Source organism: Platichthys flesus, chromosome 1 (assembly GCF_949316205.1).
Source record: "Platichthys flesus chromosome 1, fPlaFle2.1, whole genome shotgun sequence".
NCBI classification, from domain to species: Eukaryota; Metazoa; Chordata; class Actinopteri; order Pleuronectiformes; family Pleuronectidae; genus Platichthys; species Platichthys flesus.
This window is the reverse complement of record NC_084945.1, coordinates 23,125,164-23,144,395: the sequence shown is the minus strand read 5'-3', so window position 1 is coordinate 23,144,395 and position 19,232 is coordinate 23,125,164. Positions and strand designations below refer to the sequence as shown.

The 19,232-nt window shown below is 40.9% G+C and overlaps 1 protein-coding gene across 1 annotated transcript in view; it reads left to right on the top strand.

Moving 5' to 3' along the window:
- Positions 1 to 1,199: 1,199 nt before the first annotated feature.
- LOC133954754 (carbohydrate sulfotransferase 8-like) overlaps positions 1,200 to 19,232 on the top strand; it is a 166,883-nt gene continuing 148,850 nt past the window's right edge. The window contains exon 1 of the mRNA XM_062389239.1: positions 1,200 to 1,744. The gene's annotated coding sequence lies outside the window, so the exon portion shown is untranslated. The remainder of the gene's footprint in view (positions 1,745 to 19,232) is intronic.

Here is a 19,232-nt window from a genome sequence, read left to right as displayed (position 1 = left end):
CTCGCACTTGTTTGATCAAAAACTGTCAACAGTGGCACACGGACTTGATGCAGGCTGTGAAAAAAACAAAAGAAAAGATCGTGTGCAACACAGGAAGAACTTATATAGAGACAAAATATTTGTTTTATACTAACAACAAAAAGTGGGAAATAATTACATTGTTTTAAGAATGCAATGTGTGCTTTAATCATAATAATTAATATAATCATTTGCAGTAATAGGCGTAAAATTACCCTATATAAAATAACTACTTCTCTATGAATATTTCACTGTCTATCACAGCAAGGCAGGGCCCCCCAAATCTGATCATGCTGTAGGGCCAGCAGATGTACAGCCCTGCCCAACTCTAATCATAACCGAACCCCCGTTAAGCACGTTGACCTTATTTGACTTCATGGTAAATTGCTGTATCTAGCAGTAGACTGGAAGTAGGGCTGATGAGGGCTTTGCAGAAACCCCTACTGATGAGAAGCTGTAACTACAAGGTTAGAACATTTTATGAAAATGCAATTGTTGTTCTTGTTTTTTATACAAATTTCATTTCATTTTAAAATCAGAGCATATGTGCAGCCTATCTGACCTTAGGATGAAGAATAGCTACTGACCGTCCACATCAGCTGCTGTGCTGCCTTCACATACAGCAGGTGTTCAGGTTTACAGTCTGTTGTAAAATCCTCTAAAACTAGTATAAATTGTTGTTGGCCATTTAAATGAAAACTAAAACAAGGAATGTTGCCCTGAAGCACTGTGTTTAAAGCCCTGCCACTATATCAACTTTCTATCAGCACCCCCTACTCTAACTGACTTCCAGCATCTATATGTCCACAGACATCCCAACATGCACCGTGGCAGTGCTTTCTAAATCACAATTCATGTATCCAACAAAAACAATAAGTACTTTATAATTGATGACTTAATTGGCTGGATATATGTCTGTGTGTGTCATGTGTGATGGAGGGGGGTGCATGTAGTTTAAACTCTGTGCCGGATCAGACGCATATTGCAGAGCGCATTGAATAGTGATGCGCTTCACAGGCAAAAATAAACTCCCCGGGTTGCGTGGAGGGAAAGACACGGAGCTCATCCATACTAGAAGAGTCTTTAATGAACTCCGACCGTCAGAGACACTCCTCCTCCTCCTGCTTCGCGCCCGTAGCCAGTGGATGCGCGGGATGAGCTCCACAGCTCCGTCCCTCTCAGCAGCATCAGCAGCAGCAGCAGCAGAAGCGGCTCCGCCTTGGAGACAAAGGGAAGCGCCGCGAATCAAAGTGTGCGGGAGAAGCCAGTTTTTTCCCCCAAGACAACCCCCCAGTGCAGCCGTGCTCGCCCGGAGGAGGCAGACAGACGCGCGCCCTGTCCCTGGAGACTCCTCTGGACTGCGCAAAGATGTGAGAGTAAAAGCGCGAGCGGCATCGTGATTGGCCACCCTCTCTCTCTCTCTCTGTCTCTCTCTCTCTGAAAGCACCGGGCAACCGAGTTATGCTTCCTCCAGCCACAGCATCATCCTCTGCGAGGCGGCATCAAACTTGAAGGAGCTGCGTTCGCAGTGTGCACGGTGGAGGCGTTCACCGCGGCGACCGTAAACTTGCATCATTCATCCTCTCCTCCCTCCTCCTCTTCCTCAAAGAGGCGGCGGTGCTGTCACACAGGGACTTGGCTGATCAACTAGTGAAGAGGAGGAAGACGCTCTCACTTCTCGCCCCTGCTCCTCAGCTCCATGGTATAGGAGAGCTCCACCTACAAGGTAAGTCCAGAGCTGGATGCAAGGCACACGCAAAGTGCTGAGAAGCTGGTTTCCCACTCAGGGCTTTGAGGTTTTGTTGGCTGTTACATCCTCAGAAGCTTCTAGCGTCTGTTGTGTTGCTGGTCTCAATGTTTCTTAGGTGAGCGTGTAGCTGCACAAAGTACAAAGTGACAGCTGGATTAACTCACATGTAGGAAAGTATCGACCCACAGATCGCCTGTTGATTCCACTGATCATGTTCACCATTAGTGTTGAATATTTCAATGCAGACACATTTCAGCTGTTTTCTGCAAAACGTGCTCACTGAACAAGACATTTCTTGGACCAACTTAATAAAATAAATTATTTATTATAAGTAAAGTTTTTTTTCATTAAAGTTAACAATTGTGCTACTATAACTTTTTTAACTTTAAGTTGATCAGACATTTGATTGGTAGTTAAAGTAATTATTTCAAGACGGTTCTTTTTTCAGTGCTTTGTTCCAAGAAAGTTTGACCCTAATCTGTTCAATTCTGCTCATAGGTTGCAGCACATGAATTAAGAGTTTATTTGATTGAAATCAAATATGCTGTTGAGTTATTAGTTTGTTTTCTCTGTGCTCTTTCATATTTTCACACACGTCACGGTAGGACTTGTGTGTCGCATTGGATTTCTGTGTTTACTAGACTATAAAAATAGCCACTGCACGTTAACTGGCCCGGGGCTTGTGTTTTTTTGGATTATGCCACTTTTGCAGCATAAATGATTTTGCTCCAGCATCGTGAACACAACCTTGAGCTTTGTGGAGACTGTAACTCTGGAGATGCTCCGGCAGTGCAGTCCAAAGAAATCAGAATAAAAGCTGCCCGCACCAAATCTAGACAAAGAAAAACACAAACAAGCAAAACAACAACAACAGAGGAAGCAACTAACACAACATTTCCCGCTTGATTTCCTTTGATTGCTTAAATTCATTATTCAACGTCTGTGGTCAGTTAAGAAAGGCTAAAGTCTGAAAGATCTTAAACAGGCTTTGTAATTGAAAGTGCTGTGACTTTCTGGCTTTAATCACTTACTCTGTGGAGCTGAGAGGGAGCGTGGGAGTCATCAAAGCAGAACAAGCTCCTTCTGAGGTGTGAGACCTGTGGCTTGATGACTTGAGTTGCATTTCATTTCAGTGCAGGATAAGGCTTTATGCACATTCATATAAGTCTTTAGTATCAGAATCAGAATTGTTTTTATTGCCATTTTCCTGTATATTTGCACATAAAGGAAATTGCCTTGGTGTGGTTGGTGCACTGTACAAACAACAATATACAAACAACAATATAAAAACAACAACAATATCGAACAACAATATATACAGTAAGAGAGTTACGTGCGGTTCTTGTATTGAGATACATTTGGTATTTCAATCATTCATTTAATTCACTTCGAACTGAGGTTTGCACAATGATGGCTCCACACGTACATTTTTTTTATAGTTAGGTATAAAAAACTCTGACCAGCAGAACACTAGACTAAACTATGTAGAGTCAGATGATCTAACATAATATTTTTACAGGTTCTGCTGCTCTGGTTCTACTGCTGTTTGAGAGATTCGCCACTTAAACCATGGACAGATGAGCATTGATGCTTAGAGTCCGTGCCTGATTTAATTTGTCCTGAATGTCTTCACCGGAGGAAATAGGATTTTACTCCCTAATCCAACCACATGTCGTAATTTAGGCTGTATACAGGTGCTCTATTTTTTTTTTACCAGAAAATCTTGTTATGGTACTTGACCCCAGTGTCAGCTTTTAGATTCCCTCCTCATGTAAAGACAAACCCTCTGCAAGAGCATAAACAGAGCGGTAATTGCTAGTGAGGTTGCTCGGCGGCTTTAATCAATTACGGCGCCGTCCTCCATCCAGAGAGACGGGCGAGCGCAGGTGTCATCAAAGCAGAATGAGGCTCCTTTGAGGTGGGGAAATGTGAGCCTCAATGACTTCATTCAGCTGGGTCACTGGACACACAGCAGAGCTTTGACGCGTACAAATTGTGCTTGAAGATGCTGTGTTCATCCTGGGAGGCTCAGCGGCTGGCAGGGGACCAGCGGAGCGGGGACATTGCACTCCAGATGGCCCAGAGAGGCCAGAGGAAGAGAGCGGTCCAAGCCCAGCTGGGAGCGAGGGAAGCTGGACTGCCGGTGGTGTGTGAGTGTGTGTGTGTGTGCGTGTTAAGTGATTGTGGGAAGGAGACGGGATGAGAGAAACAGTAATAGAGGTACGTACGAGGGTGTGTGTGGGTGTGTGTGCTGAAGGAGTGATTGGGAGAGAAAGGGAGTGCGAGAGAGAAAATGAGAGGGAATGAAACAAGCGCCTCAGTGTGTGTTCGCGTGTGCATGCGTATGTGCATGGAGGTAGTGATAGGAAAAGTGTGGGAGGAAGACGAAATAAAAGAGAAGATGAAGGAGCTTGTATGTCTGTTGGGCTGTGTATTTGCATGGGAGTGTTTGTGTGTGTGTTTATTGAAGGAGTGACAGGGATGCAGAAAGGGTTGGAGATGCAGAAAATGAAAGAGAGAAAGAAACAGGCGCATGTGTGTATCTGTGTGTGGGAGGAGAGAGAAAATGAAACCACGAAAAAGCAGGCATGTGTGTCTGTGTGTGTTAGTGTGCGATTGGAGAGAAAGCGTTACCGGGAGAGAGAAAAGCAGGAGGAACCGAAAACTGAAAAAGAGGAAGAAGAAAAGGAATGTGTGTCCCTGGGAAACAGAATGCATGAAAGAAAAATGAAAAATAAGAAACTGGTATGGAGTGATGCCTGTGTTTGTGTGTGTGCAAGGATGGGTGCATGTGTGGTCTTAATAACAATACTAGTGTTCTCTGATGATAGTTATTTACATTTACACATAGAAAACAAGTCCAACGGCGTCTTACCTCACATATTTCATGTCAGCTCTGACCTCTGACTCTGTGAGCTCCTCTATTCACATGCTCCTACAGGAGTCATGTGACGCAGAGCGCTCGTCATGTATGTGCTTTATGGCACACGGCTGCAGGCGCACGACTTCCCGCTGTGAGCTCAGACTCTGATATCATCTCCTCGCTCTGATGAGAGGATTTGCTGCGTGTGGGAGGATATTTTCCCCCTCTAATTTAGAATCACGATACATCTTCAGAGGTTGGCACCCCTTCGGACATTAAGTCACATGAGAACCTGGGCAGTTGCACACGACAACAAAAGCACGCGGCGGCGGCGGCGCGAGAGAACTTGGCCTCACTGTTTCCATTTGGAGGAGCCGCTAGAGAGCAGCCGGAGAGAGTGCATGCTCTGTTCATTCCGCCACATCTGCTCTGTGATGGAACGAAGCATGATCTGCACTTTGATCACGATGAATTATTCCTATCCCTGACTATAAATACGGTCTCTCTCTATCTTGCCTTAAACTAGGAATCTGTGCTCGCGTCCGTGTGGCTTTCTCCCGAGTGTGTCACTGCGGTCGCACTGCTGCTCTGGTTTCCTTTCGCGCTCGCTGAAGGAATCTGTCGTCATACCTCAGTGCAAAGCTTTTCCGGACTTTCTTGTGTCTGGTCCAGAAAATGTTACAGACTGAGTGCAAAACAGTAATAGCAGTATTTAAAAGTTAAACAAGAAGAAACCTAAAAAGAAAGAGGATCAAAAAATATGTCCCAGAGGATGTTCACTCTCAGGCACCACTTTCAAGAATGTATTATTCTACATGGAGACTTTAACTTTACAACATAACAACTATGTTCAATATAAGTTTGTTTCCATCAGAACTGTTAATTGCCATTTTGCCTTACAGTACAAAGCATCTTCTAATGTCCTTCATACACACGTTGTGTATTTGCCGCTGATCCAGTAACTCTCAGTTACAGTTTCACAAATACACAAAATGGATAAAGTGATTGATTTCTCCTAATTCAATCCCACCAATAAAGCCATCCAAATCCTCCCTCTCTGTCCGTCCTTCGATTTTCTCCACCGCCGTTCATCAAATCACTTCCTTTGTCTTCCCGTTGTTGCAGAAAAGCCTCTTGAGACTTAAGAGCATCCCTGCCGACACATTGAGCTGCTGTAACAAACTGTTTCCAATTAATACAACACTGAAGTGTCATAATAAATAACTGGTCTATGCTGCTGATGGAAATAAGCAACTGTTCAGCTAACAGGTTCAACAGACAGGACACAAACGACAACATATCTTTGAGAGGAAGACGTGTCTTTTTAAAATCACGGCATCAAGTTGTACGTTCACCGGATGCTATGACTGCTGCTGTTTTGTTTAGCAACTTAATATATTGTCTTTTTAGTGGAATCGATTTTTTTCTGAATATTACAACATCAGCATGATCTTGTCCCACTGAAAATGTGCTTTTGTATGTCCCACATTGAATCGCCTGCTAGCTTGCTAAACTGTTAGCTCCTGTGGCTTCAGTAACATTAGCATTATTGTCGCGGTTGCCTAGCAGCAGCATTCTGATGACTTCACCATTTGAACGCCAACGCATGCCTACGCAATCTGTCTCGTCCTAACACACCATCAGTGATGAGTGATGCATGGACAACAGGCAGGACCCCATTAGACCACGTAGCTGGCCCAGCCCTTCAGTAGGGTTGTGCAAAAATAACCTAAATCTCTCTCATTTTTCACTATTTCATATCTGGATACAAATGGCTGGTTCCTGCTTCTCCTCTGTGTCATGACCTTCTGCATGTTTGCGTTGACTGCATGCAAACTCCCTGTCTTCACCTGAACACAAAGCACCATCCAAGTAATGAAAAGAAAGAGTGATTGAAAGAGTGATTTGTGGCACACCAAATAAAATGATAAAGCGTGACAGGGTATATTATATTAAATGTAATATAAAATAGCAGTGTCTATCCTCACACAACATGTCTTGTCATATGGCATAGTGCTACTATACCCAGGTTGTGCTAATCACTTTTCGCATGAAAAATACGTTGCACAGTCCCTCAACTACTTATGGCATCCTGTCGCTTTAAGCACATCCATCAATCAATCAATCTCCAAGGAAGAGCTGTCGTGCGTGCTTTGAAATACAGTCAATCTTTATGTAGACTTTGTCTTAGATGCCCAGTGCACAGCATAAGTTTTACATTTTGAATGTGCTATATACATTTGGTGATGTCCAGGGTTCGGTGATTCATTACCTCATTGAAATACAAGACTCCGAAATAGACCATAATTCACCGGAACACCAGCAAACTGGACCTAGGCGGCTGAGCTGGGATTGACTTTGTGTTAATACATCATTCCTGATTCACGGAGCTGACAACAGGCTCTTGACTAGCATACTCAAAACCCCTGTGATGTATGAGGAACAAACTACAGTACGATTCATATGAGAACACGGGATCAGTTAAGAAGAAGGGTTTCAGGCTGTGCTTCAGCAACAATCAACGGCGACTGCATCTACATCTTTGTGTATCGATGAATCCCACAGGGACGTGGTGTGTCTTTTCTTAGCGTCACTGCTTGTGCTTGAGAGTTTTAAATAGAGAAAATCCCTCATTCTTACAACACAACACCTTCACATCGTCAAACAGCCTCACCCACAAAGCATGGCACCGTCAACCTATCACCTCTAATGGGAACAAAAGGTCAGGCCTTAATTATTCATCCGGGATGTCAAACAATGCGTGCCCGCTGTTATTTAGGGTGGGGGAGACCCACTGAATAATTCACAGGCCGGATTCTATTTCCTTCCAGGGGCAGCTCGCTGGTTCAGATGTTTGTGAGAGTCTTATCTCCGCGCAGGAGCCCTCTGTCATTCCTTCGCTGACCTTGGCTGTCACTGCCGCGGCAACATGGATGGCACAGAAGGTGGCAGAGACTTGTGTTCTTCCCCTATCTGCAGGCCTCCTCCACAGTGAGTGAGAACGAGTAGGAAGGACTACAGGGAGCTGGCTGTTCCTAGTCTAAGTTCCCTCAGTGTCTATTTACATTACACCATGTGCCACGCTGTGCCGGATGGGTGCCAACGTGCAAAAAAACAGCAGATTACTCTTTTACAATGAGTTATTCTGCTTTTCACCCACGGTTCATTTCTGTCCTGGTACACTAGCCATGTCAATTGCGCTTAAGCGGCTTTCTTAAGATGTGAGGGGTGTTTATTGCGGCTGAAGAGTCAAAAGCAGATATTAATGCTATTAAAGTGCATTAAACTGAAGAATGCTGTAATGTGAGTCACTTCCATGGCAGAATTAGAGGGAGGCGGCATGGGCAAGATATCTGAGTGAGGAGAAAATGAAAAACGTTGATATGTGAGAGGCAGGAGGGAGAGACGAGGACAGATGAGCCAGAGAGCGAGTGAGAAAATGTGTGTCTGTGTGAGGGAGAGAGAGAGAGAGCGAGAGAGAATCCTTGTGTCAACTCTACCATCGCTGAACAATCAAATGCAGAGACACACACACAAATGCAGTATAAATCTATCATGCAGCGGATGGAGAGCAGCCTAGAGGAAATCAAATGAGCAACATCTTTGTCAGTGTGAATGCAATCAGCAGAATGATCCCGTCTTCCTGCGGCCACGATCTCACTGCTGTGTGTATTGAGGCACTCTGCGGCCAAGGAGATCATAAGGACTGACTGCTCTGCCACTATGGATAAAATACAGTGATCAATAACTATGGATAGAGGCACTTAGGTTATCAGATTTGTAACAGGATACTGGATCTGAAGAGGGTTTGTGCAGCTGTCATCAGAGTAGATAGACAGACATTTGGACAGGCTGGTGGATTTACATTATGTTACTTTACACATGGTTATATATGCATTAGGAGTATTTATGGTTCTTTCACTCTCTAGAATAAACCTGTGAAATTAAGTGTACTTTTAAGGGCGCTTTCACACGTACCTTGTTTGGTTGGGAGCTTCGGACCATTGAGTTTTATCCAAACCAGACTAACAGCTGTGAAAGGAGCCACGGACCACGGTCCAAACCAACAGACCAAAGTTTAGTCTCGGTCCAGCTCAAGCTTAACTTGTTCTGTTTGTTGTAACTTTGGTCAGACTTTAGGGCTAAAAACAGGAAATAAAGAAAGTATTAAAACAATAGCAGATGAAGGATTGCTTGAAATCTTTGCCTTGGACAATATACATTTTGAACGATGAGGATTTTCATCGGGCACATTCAGACTAGTGTCAAGTACTGCATACTCAAATTAGTGTTGCTGGTAGTAAAATCATAATGATGTTATTAGGATCAAATATTAGATAACAAACCATCATCAGATGTACACCTGCCTACAAACAAATCAATGTCAACTAGGTGGACGCAGTGCAAATGTGTGATGACCACAAGACTTACTAATGTCATTCAATATTCAGTTTTATATAATTTCAGTTACAATTCAATATAGCATGCTCCCTATTTTGCAATGTGAAACCAAAACTAGCCGGATTAATTGTAAACAATGCAACAAAGACATGAACCTTGGTTTGGAACTTGTGTTGGTGTGAACACGCCATAAGAAAACAGTTACCACAGCATCTTTCTCTTTGTCCCACTGTTACTGGCATGGCACTTTGATATAAAGGTTCCCTCCCACTCGGCCCTGACCATATGTACTTGTCTGATGTGTTTCTTGATGCTCAGCATGCCTCTCTTCTCTCTCTGCTCTGGAACATCAGGGCTGTGCCTCCTCTTAAATCGAATTATTAAACTTGGAATTAAATATAGAATATATTGCATCCAGTCTATATTGTCCACAACATTTTCCTATCAAAGTTGCTCGGTCATGGTAAAGCTAGTATTTAGATAACAAGTACCTTATATGCAGTTTCCCGGTTCAACAATTCCAAAGATTTCAATTTTGAACGTCTGACTGAATAAACAGCTTTTATCTCTTACTGCTGAGAAAAATGCACTAAGACGACTGAGTGAAGTGAGTGTAGACAACTGTAGCTTGACTCAATGAGTTCTGCTAAGGCTCCAGAATATGACAGTGGAAGGTTATTTATTGTAGAATATAGAACGATTACAGACCATCATCAAAGATTTCTTCAACCATTAGAAGTGTTTTACCTAAACACCATACTTCTCTAAACTGGAGCCCCTTATAGATACTAATGAAACACAATGTTACCATTTCATCATTGGCCTAATTAGAAAAAAGAAGAGAAAACTAACATATTTCACATTCAATTATTTATGTATGATTTGGTTGCTTTACCGTTTCTATCACACATTCAGCCAAAACAGAAAAAATAAATTAAAATGGATTTATAAGAGTGCATAAAGGCTGTTGCTCAGCCTTGTGCATGTCCTTGGTTAGATCCTGGTGTAAAGATTAAATGCATAAAAGGGTTATACCATTGCCTGGCTTGACAACAAGCAGCCATATCCAACTTACCACAGTTCTGTTTAAATTCACATATTACCATTCGGTCCCTGACATTTACTGTGGTGGTGTCTGTAGTATTTTTGTATCCGTGAATAGATATATGCAGTGTTTGTGCCATGTGCTAAGTGCACACATTAAGAGTAGCATAGTTAATGCTTTCCTGTCATCTTATGTTCTGCTCAGGATCCAGGCTGATGAATTGGGGAATGAAAACTGAATTTTATTCAGACACACTGATGCTCAGAGGTTGGTTTGTAATGCCAGTATTTCTTTCAGAGCTACTGACCTTATTGCCACCTTCACTGTGTTCAGAGCAGTGACAATGCTTGTTTATCCTGGAGCTGGAAAAAGGCCTGAAGAGAAGCAGGTTTTCGTCTGTGTCTTTTTGAAACCGGGGAGAATGTTGATTGCCCCAGAGAAGCTGCAGGCTGAGAAGCAGCCTTTTCTTCCAGGCTGACAAGGTGACTGGTTCAGATGCTGGGCCAGGTGCTCTCTAAGTTTGAAAACAGCAGGGTGCCTGGAAAACCAAAGACCAAGGACATGGACGTGCTCGCTGCCAACTTATGGCTGCACTGCAGGGCTCTTAAAACATTAACTCTCCTGGAACCACACGTGCCAAGGTGCCAGGGTGATGCTGACCAAGTTAATTACACTAATTTATCTTGCCTACAGTAAGCTTGTCACTAAAGCTTTGGCAACACATTTGGGTCTTTTGGATTCAACGGCAGCAAGGTCTGAAGCTGATCCTTTCCTCACAGAGCAGTCATGGAGTAGCGCTGCACCTGTCCATAATTTCTTTTATTGATTAATCTGTGTAAATCTTTTGCGATTGATCAGTTAATCCAATTTTTTAAACATTTACTCGATCATTATGATATTGAATCTATCAAAAATAAAATCTTGAACCTTGTGTCATTTACATTTATTTATTTTCTTCTCTTAAATAAAAACATATATGACGAAGAAAAACTAAGTATGCACTGCAAGGCAAAAAATGTTTTGAGTGAAATAAGGTTTGCATTTAAAAAAAACAAAGAGCTTTTGAAAAAGGCAGCTTTAAATATAGTGCTTAATTTTAGAAGAAAAAATAATGGTGTAGGTGTAACTCAAGGTGTAGTTTGAGTTAGCCCCTTATCTTTTTTATTCACAACTACATTTTCCCATATGAACAAACTCAAATATTTACAACTAAACAGCCTTATCCCTCCTTTTCTCTTTGTTCCAAGTTTCTCTTGTTCATTTAGAGAAGTAAACTCTTCAGTGTGCTCCCAGGATTTCATCAAGCAGGTTAAAATAAGACTACTGAAAATGCAAGAAAAGCTGCGCAGGTTAAAAATTGAAACACTCCATCAAAATCTAATAATATGTCTGGGTCTGTATAGATTACCTTTTGGTGACCTATGCTTTAGATGATAGTGGGTGATTATTTAGCTTTAGCTTGCTCTTCGGGTGATTCCATGCTTTGACTTACGACACGCCGAGGAACATTACCCAAATCAATGCGACGCGTCACCCCGGCCCTATCAGGGACAAACACTAATTAGAGATTTAGGTTGAAACGTTTTAATAGGGTCTGCCCAATTCAGTTTTGTGTTGAGTTTAAATTGAAAGCATTTCTATATGTATTGTCAGAAACAGAGAAGGCTGCAAATCCATTGATTTTTGTTGGTTAGCCAGAAAACAATAAGTGAAAGTTTAAGGTTATGGCCGAGCCCTTTCTCTCTGCAGAGGTTCACCTGGCTATTTGATGCAGGAGGCTGCAGTCAGAGAGGGTAAATATCGTGATGTCACACAGCATTACATCTGTGTGCTTTAGTTAGCATCAGAATAGGAATATTACTCAGGCTCACATTTTACCCCAAGATTGCTTTTCCAATATGTCCCAGTCAAGGTTTTGTGGGAAAGTTTTTGGGTTGTGAGGGTGGCTTCCTTTGTAGAGAGCTTTATTGACGATTCCTTAAGAGTCTTAGAGCAGTGCACAAAGGGCTTCTGAGGATTTTTGAGCCCTATGAAGTTGAGATTCCAGAAAAGGAGTGTGAAAAAATAACTTGTGTGACGCTGGAGTTTTGTGCAGGTACAGGGATGTTAACTCCGAGCAGCAGAAGGAGTTGCTGATGTTGCATATAAAGCAGCAACTGGTGAAAATGAGATTGAACTCGAAACAAGTTGTTGTCCCTGTTGACCTTTGCAGTAACTTACCCAGGTGACATATGGAAATGTGATGTTGTCATGTCATGTTGGTTACTGATCATATCAGCAACGTTTCTTCTGGCCACACTCATAGCTAGATACCGTTCTCCTCACAAACACGTCTCCGTCATGTCAGCTCACTGGCAATTCTGATCAGGGTGGTTATCTTGTTCTGAGGTCAATTCCTGCAATTGAATGTCATCTAAACGTTTGTTTGAATCTGTTGTTCCCTTATCCTCGTCTACATTCAACATACCTGTTGAATGTGTCAGGTAAACAAGACATCTGCATATCCACGTTGCTCCATCACCGCCGAGGCAGTTACCAGAGCATGGTCCCAGTTCATTTAAATATTTGGCATCCCTAAACTACTACTGTCTGACAGAGGTTCAACTTCTCATCCCATCTGTTTGCTCAGGTGCTTTAACAGCATCACTTTGCAAATCAGTGGCAGACCATGCACCAAGTCAGGGCACACTTGAACACTCTCACCAAATGCAGAAAACATTGCTGCATATTTACCTTTCTGAGCCGACAGGTCAGGTGGTGGAGGGGCTGTCATTGCACTGCAAATGCTCACAACACAACCGAATGCAGAAACAGTACAAAGCAGTGCGTTGCTTTCTCAAGGTCACTCTTATTTATATAAATGTACTGCCTGTATATGGTATAAAAAATATACTATATATTTTCTGTATAGTCAAACAAACCAAGTTTAGTTTGATGCACAATGAATTAACAATCATGTACACTGAAGACTACAAATAAACTGAGAAATATATCTGTGGTCTTTGTTAAGACCTTCAGATTTAGAAGTCAGAGACAATCTTTTGGCAAATTACTTTTTTTATTAACCCACTACATCACAAGGTGAGAAAAGTCAACAATTACATGTTGGGTTGTAAATAAGACACATTTACAACATTGTGTTTTACACAAATTGGCTGTCACCTGTTGCTTTAATTGCAAACATTAGTTGGCTTATTATACACTTATTCCCTATTGAAAAAATGCATTCACACATTAATTGTTCTTTGTCATTAATCACCTATGTAGTTGATCACGATTTAATTTGCCTTTAAAACGTTGTTTCCTGTTTCCTCTTTAATTGAGTCAATACAATCACATCTACCTTGATTGTTATTTAATGTTGATTGAAAAGTGATCAATTTGTGTGGCGCCATAATTACAACAACCCTCCTCGCCTCCCCGCTGAAAGAAAATTAATCCCATTTTTTTCATCTGCTTCTCTGGGATTAAACAAGAATCAAAAGCAGTGGGTCGCTCATTCAATTAGCGTTTCATTTACCACATTTAAATACCCGCAATATCTGCCCTCTTTGACCCGGCAGGAAGCCTCCTATGACTAATGAGTGCACTTACCTGATTTCCCTGTGTAAGAAATCACATCCGTGTCCTTTCTCCATGATGCGCTCACACGAAAGCAATGCGTATGGTGACACAAGATTAAAGGATTTTATTGGTGGGTGGAGGGGATGAGTATGTTTCGACCAGGGCAGGGGTTTCAAGTCAGTATTGAAAGCCCCTGTGATGAATCCAGCCGGCCACCTCACTCCAGCCTGACACTTTGATCTTCTGAAAGCCCATGAAGCCGCAAGTTGAACAAGTAGGACATTTATGCAGGCTGGATACAACATTAACTGTACTTGTAAAGTTTTATTTGATCATCCAATACTGGCATGTAGCTTATTTCAGCCTGCTTCACATGGAAATTGTTCACCTTACAGTGTGGACATGGCGTGTTGCAGTTTTGTGCCTTGGTTTCATCCTTTATAAGCCATTTTACAGGCTGTTTGTTCATTTCTGACCATATGATATTCTACCTTGTGTGGATGGAAGATGCCATACTGATGTTGTTTCTTACTGCTAGTTTACAGGCAAGTAACGGTTATAGACAAACTGCGAGATTCTAAATTTTGCTAAAGTATAGAATGAAAACTCTATGCAATGTAATGCAAGACGGGAGAGAATCGAAGGGGCCTTGCAGCAATAAAGAAGGCAATTAACTCGGACCCCAAGCTGAGAGGGGTTCCTGATTATGTTCGTCCACAGCAATTACAATTTTGTCAGAATCCCCTTATATTATATGATTGGCTAGGTACAGAAGAGTGCAAGGACACTGTGGTGGGAAACCCCCTAATGAGGCCCATGCCAGTAACATTCTGCCACTTTCATGATTTCAAAGGTTTGATTGAAGGCTAGAATGTCTCAATGTGTGTGTATGATGAACCTGGGAAGGTGGTGGAGGTTTGACCTTTCTTTATGATTTCCATTCTACAAGAATCGTTCTCTCCTGGTTCGATGTGGGGCAACACAGAGTCGCTTGAAATGCTGCTGATCATAGGTGTCAGTGAACCACCCCATCAAGGAAACACCAGTATTTTTTTTTGAAAACTGCACGATGGTGACCTGCCATGATTTCACCAACAGGAGATGACACTACCAATCACATATAGTACAAGGAGAATCATATCAGCCCATAACTTTAAAATTGGACATAATTTGCATGTTCTTGCAAAACCATTTGTTGTATTGGCAACACATTTTCAGAATAGGTATGGGCTATGTGTAAATACAATCTGTGATAGAAATGAGTCCCTTGAATGTTAAGATCAGACCCTAGAAGCTTTCATCAGCTGAATACTTAAAGTGCTTTAACAAAAACCTTTAACTGAAGGACAAACACAGAGCTCATTAGCGTGACTGTCTGACGAGCTGTAGCAATGTGGGTGGGAATGATTTAGATTTGTGAAGTGGTTTAAGGGAGATCCTATCACAAACTGAACTGCATGTTGTGCTCATTCTTGTAATTCATATTCAAATAATGACCACTTACTGGAGTCACGCAGATATGACATATCACATGTTAAAAAATATAAGACATAATACAACTAAATAAGTGTATAATATTGACAAAAGCTGATTTTACATTATAGAATTTTCTGCAATTTGTATCCATTTCCGCCCCCCTCAATTAATAACATTCAACAAAAGAAAGACAAAAAAAGAAGGATAGCGTTCCCAGGTTAAAGAGCCGTGCCTATAACTTGGGTAGAAAACTGAATTAAACTTAATATGAGCCATTTGCTCTCAGCCGTGTTGGTTCTCAGAGAAGCCAGTGGAATTAATTTTTGCATCTTGTTATGCTATACACCTGCTGTTAAGAAGTGGAGTATTATTTCCTCAATGTAAGTGCTGTGCATTCAATTTTAATGAAGGAAACCTATTAATATTTAAGATGAATTTAAGTATTCGTGTGTGAGCTCTGTGTTGATGTCTTCATAATCTGGTCTGTGGTGTTTGATACGTATAATGATATATTTATGCAGCCATTAGAAATTTACATTGTTGGAAGAATAGAATTATATGCAACTACTTCATTTGCTTTGTCACCTTACTTTTATATAGTAGGTTGGTCTCAGAATTTTATCTAGTTATCATATGACTGTCAGTTACGTCTTTGCTCAGATCAATTAGAATTTATCATATGATGGGCGTTCAAGTCTTTATTCATATGAATAGAAAGAACAAAAACAAAAACTAAAGGAGGAAAATCTCCAAAGCAGGTCGACAAGAGATAGTCTAACCACAGAAGGATGAAAAAGCATTAATTTTTTTTGACCTAACCTCTTATATTGATCTCTTTTATATCCTTATCATTATAGAAGTATCCAAGTACGATGGAAACTGAAAGTGTGTTTCCTTTTATTCTTTTTCTTGTGTTCAGATAATATTAGAGTGCATGATCATTGCCTATCTAGATGAAGTATTAGTTATTTATTATCATCATTTATTATATTTAATCAATGAATCATTTAACTTATATTTTGAGTAAGCCCTTTGATCTCATTTATCATTTTATCATGATTGTTTTGATTTTCATTTATTCATTGATTTATCATAATTGTTATGAAATAATTTATTCATTTGGATTGTTATATTATTTGTTTTAATGTAGTTAGAAGACAGCCGTCTGCCACAGACTCCAGTGGAGGCGTTATTCGATATTCATTACCTCAGCTCTGGCCAGAGAAGCCAAACTCCCGCACTAGAGACGAGGACTTAGAAAAACATCACGCTCCTGCCACACGCTCATGGGTTGTTGCTAACTCTAATCGATTCGCCATAATAGATGGCTTCCAACTTTAACAGCATCAAACCAGAGCACAGCAGTGAACGTGAGGGATAGAATCAGGAGACACTTGACACCCTTTGACTTTTGATGTAAACCGCTTTTGTTTTAAATTATATTTATTTTCGTAAATAGGAAAACCCCTGTAATCCGTTTCTTAAGGTTTAATTAAAAGCGGCGTTTGATAGCATCATCTGTAGTTGAGTTTTTCTCTGGCAACATCCCGTCACCAACGCATAGTTTTTTCTTCAAAGAGAGGACACCGCTACGCCCCTGAAGGTGAGCTGCAGCTCAGCCACACCTCGGCTACATTAGTGACGACCTCAGGGCTCACGCTCACCTCATCTTAAGGAAGGGCAGTGCTGACGTAACACTAAAATTTAAATTCCCAGAATGTTAGCTTTTCTCTAGTTTACTCTCTTTGTTTTTTGTTTTGTTCCTACTCTTTATTTTTGTTTCTTTTTCTCTTTTCCCTTTACCTAGAGGCAGATAGAGGTGGGACCTCCTACAGGAGAAAGAGGTGTGGGTGGGTATGCGGGAGGAGGGCTGGAGGGTTAACGTAAAAAATTGGAAAAATGTGAGCATTGTGAAATATCTATTTTATGTTCTCACTTTGTATCTCTGTTGCTCAATAAAGAAATTTATATAAAAAAAAATGTGCCGGCCGAGAGGTAGACTTTCTCCTCTCCTCCAATAATAAACCATAGTCCAAGAAGTCCGTGATTGCCAAATGCGGCAGATTAATGAGCGTGCCGTTGCCGGCGGGAAGGCCTCGGCAGCCCGTCCTGTCAGATCCCTGAAAAGCGTCACCACTCGCGAAAACATAAACATTGAATTACTGTCAATCACCTCAGTCTATTATGCTTTGGCAAATTTAATCCTGGAATTAAAGCAGGTTTTACAAAGGGCAGGTTCACATGGAGGAAAGGCAAATTTGATTATGCACATCCAGAATTACTTCACAGTCCACATTACCATTTCACCTTTAGTATATTATCAATAACATCTTTCGATCCAAAACTCATCTCAGAGATATCCTGTGAAGCTGTGTTTATACTCTTTAATATCACGGTGACCGGAGACACAAGGTTCATATTGTGTGGTTAGGTTAGGTTTTGGCAGCGAAAGCAGTTTAAGGTAGATTCAGTTAAATGTCAATGAAGAAAATGCATTGTCTCCTTTTAGACCACAATCTTTTCCTAACCTTGACTGAAATACATCACTCAGGTCGTGTTATAAATATCAGAGACAGTTTCTGACTAGCCAGATAAATTCATTTGTAATTTTTCATTGTTATGTTGATAAAAATTGTATTTGTAAAAAACTGTCCTGATTTGCCTGCTTTGTGGCTAACTGTGCCGTCTCCTGTTTTATTTTGTAATAAATAAAAGCTCATCCAGCATGTTTCTGACAACCTGTGGGTTAATGACATTCTTTGTAGTTATAAAAGTATATTCATTTTGCCTGCCTGCCTTTGTGTGTCTGAATATGGATTTGTTTTAGCATGATTCTAGTATTCAAATGTAAAGCCGGGGAGACTAGGTTGTAATATTGAGTGAAGGCTTTGCTTTATAATACTTAGTTCAGGTATTCAGCACTGCACCATAGATATTCCTACGTGGGAGCTGCCCAGCCATGGCCACTGAAGGCTTGTGAACAGCTTCTGAGGCTCAGACAGCATTGCTCATTTCCTTTCTCTGGCCAGACTTTTCCTAGCTACTTCTGGAAATCAAGCCAACACCTTCTTGTTCACAAACCTGTTTCTATCACCTCGTAGTTTCATATACTCTGTGATCCTAGTCATGTTTGAACCTCTGGCCTCATTAAATGCAGGTCCAGTTCTTAGTAATGACCTTAAATGTTAAATTTGTGTTGAATTGTTTCAGTTGTTGGCTTATCAACTGAGGATGAGAATTTGTTTTAGTACAAACGAAAAAACTCTCCTCTGAATAGCAGATATACTCTGGCATTCAGTGTCTTTGAGTTAATTCTAAGTTCAACTGCTGAGACTGAAATGACTGTTTCTTGGTAACAGCCAGGATCATGGTCACTCTTGGCAGGTTACTAGTTTTTGTCTGCTCTCTGGTTTCCTATAATGTTGTGCGATGCAAACAGTTGGACCATGTGGGCTAGGTGAAAAAATATGAAATTTTCTACAATGGAAGGACAGTATGTTATGATGTAGTGGAAAGAGAGGTTTTTAGTTTGATGTAGAAATAGATCTGGGAATTTAAAGATGTTATTTGTGAGATAGTGGATCTGATGTTTAATTATTGCATCTTTAAAGTAGTTGTCAAACTATAAATTCAAAGGATGAATGCTCCTATCTGCATAAACTGTAGTTACTGATACAATATACAGTTTTTCTGAATCAAAACTGCTATGTGTTTTATATACAAGAGATTTATTCTGAGTAACACTTTTAAATATTTAGTGAAAATATTCTACAACATTTATTTGGGAAAATCCAATTTTAAAACGAAAAATACATCAAAAACAGCAACACCTGCTACCATTAGTTAATTTTAAAACCCATGATGCAATTCAGGAAACAAAGGCAATGTACTACTGGATCATAACACTATATATTTATAGCGGCAGTCTCACAAAAGCAGCCGTGCTATCCTGTGAAGTCTCCCTCTCTAATCACATCCCCCATTTGTTATACTGTACTTGCACAGAAAAGACTCCATTCTTGTTTATTGATTAAAAAAAATCCTATTTTGATTTGAACACTATCATGAACACTATGACGAGCATTCATGTCCCCATGTAACAGAGACTGTGGAGA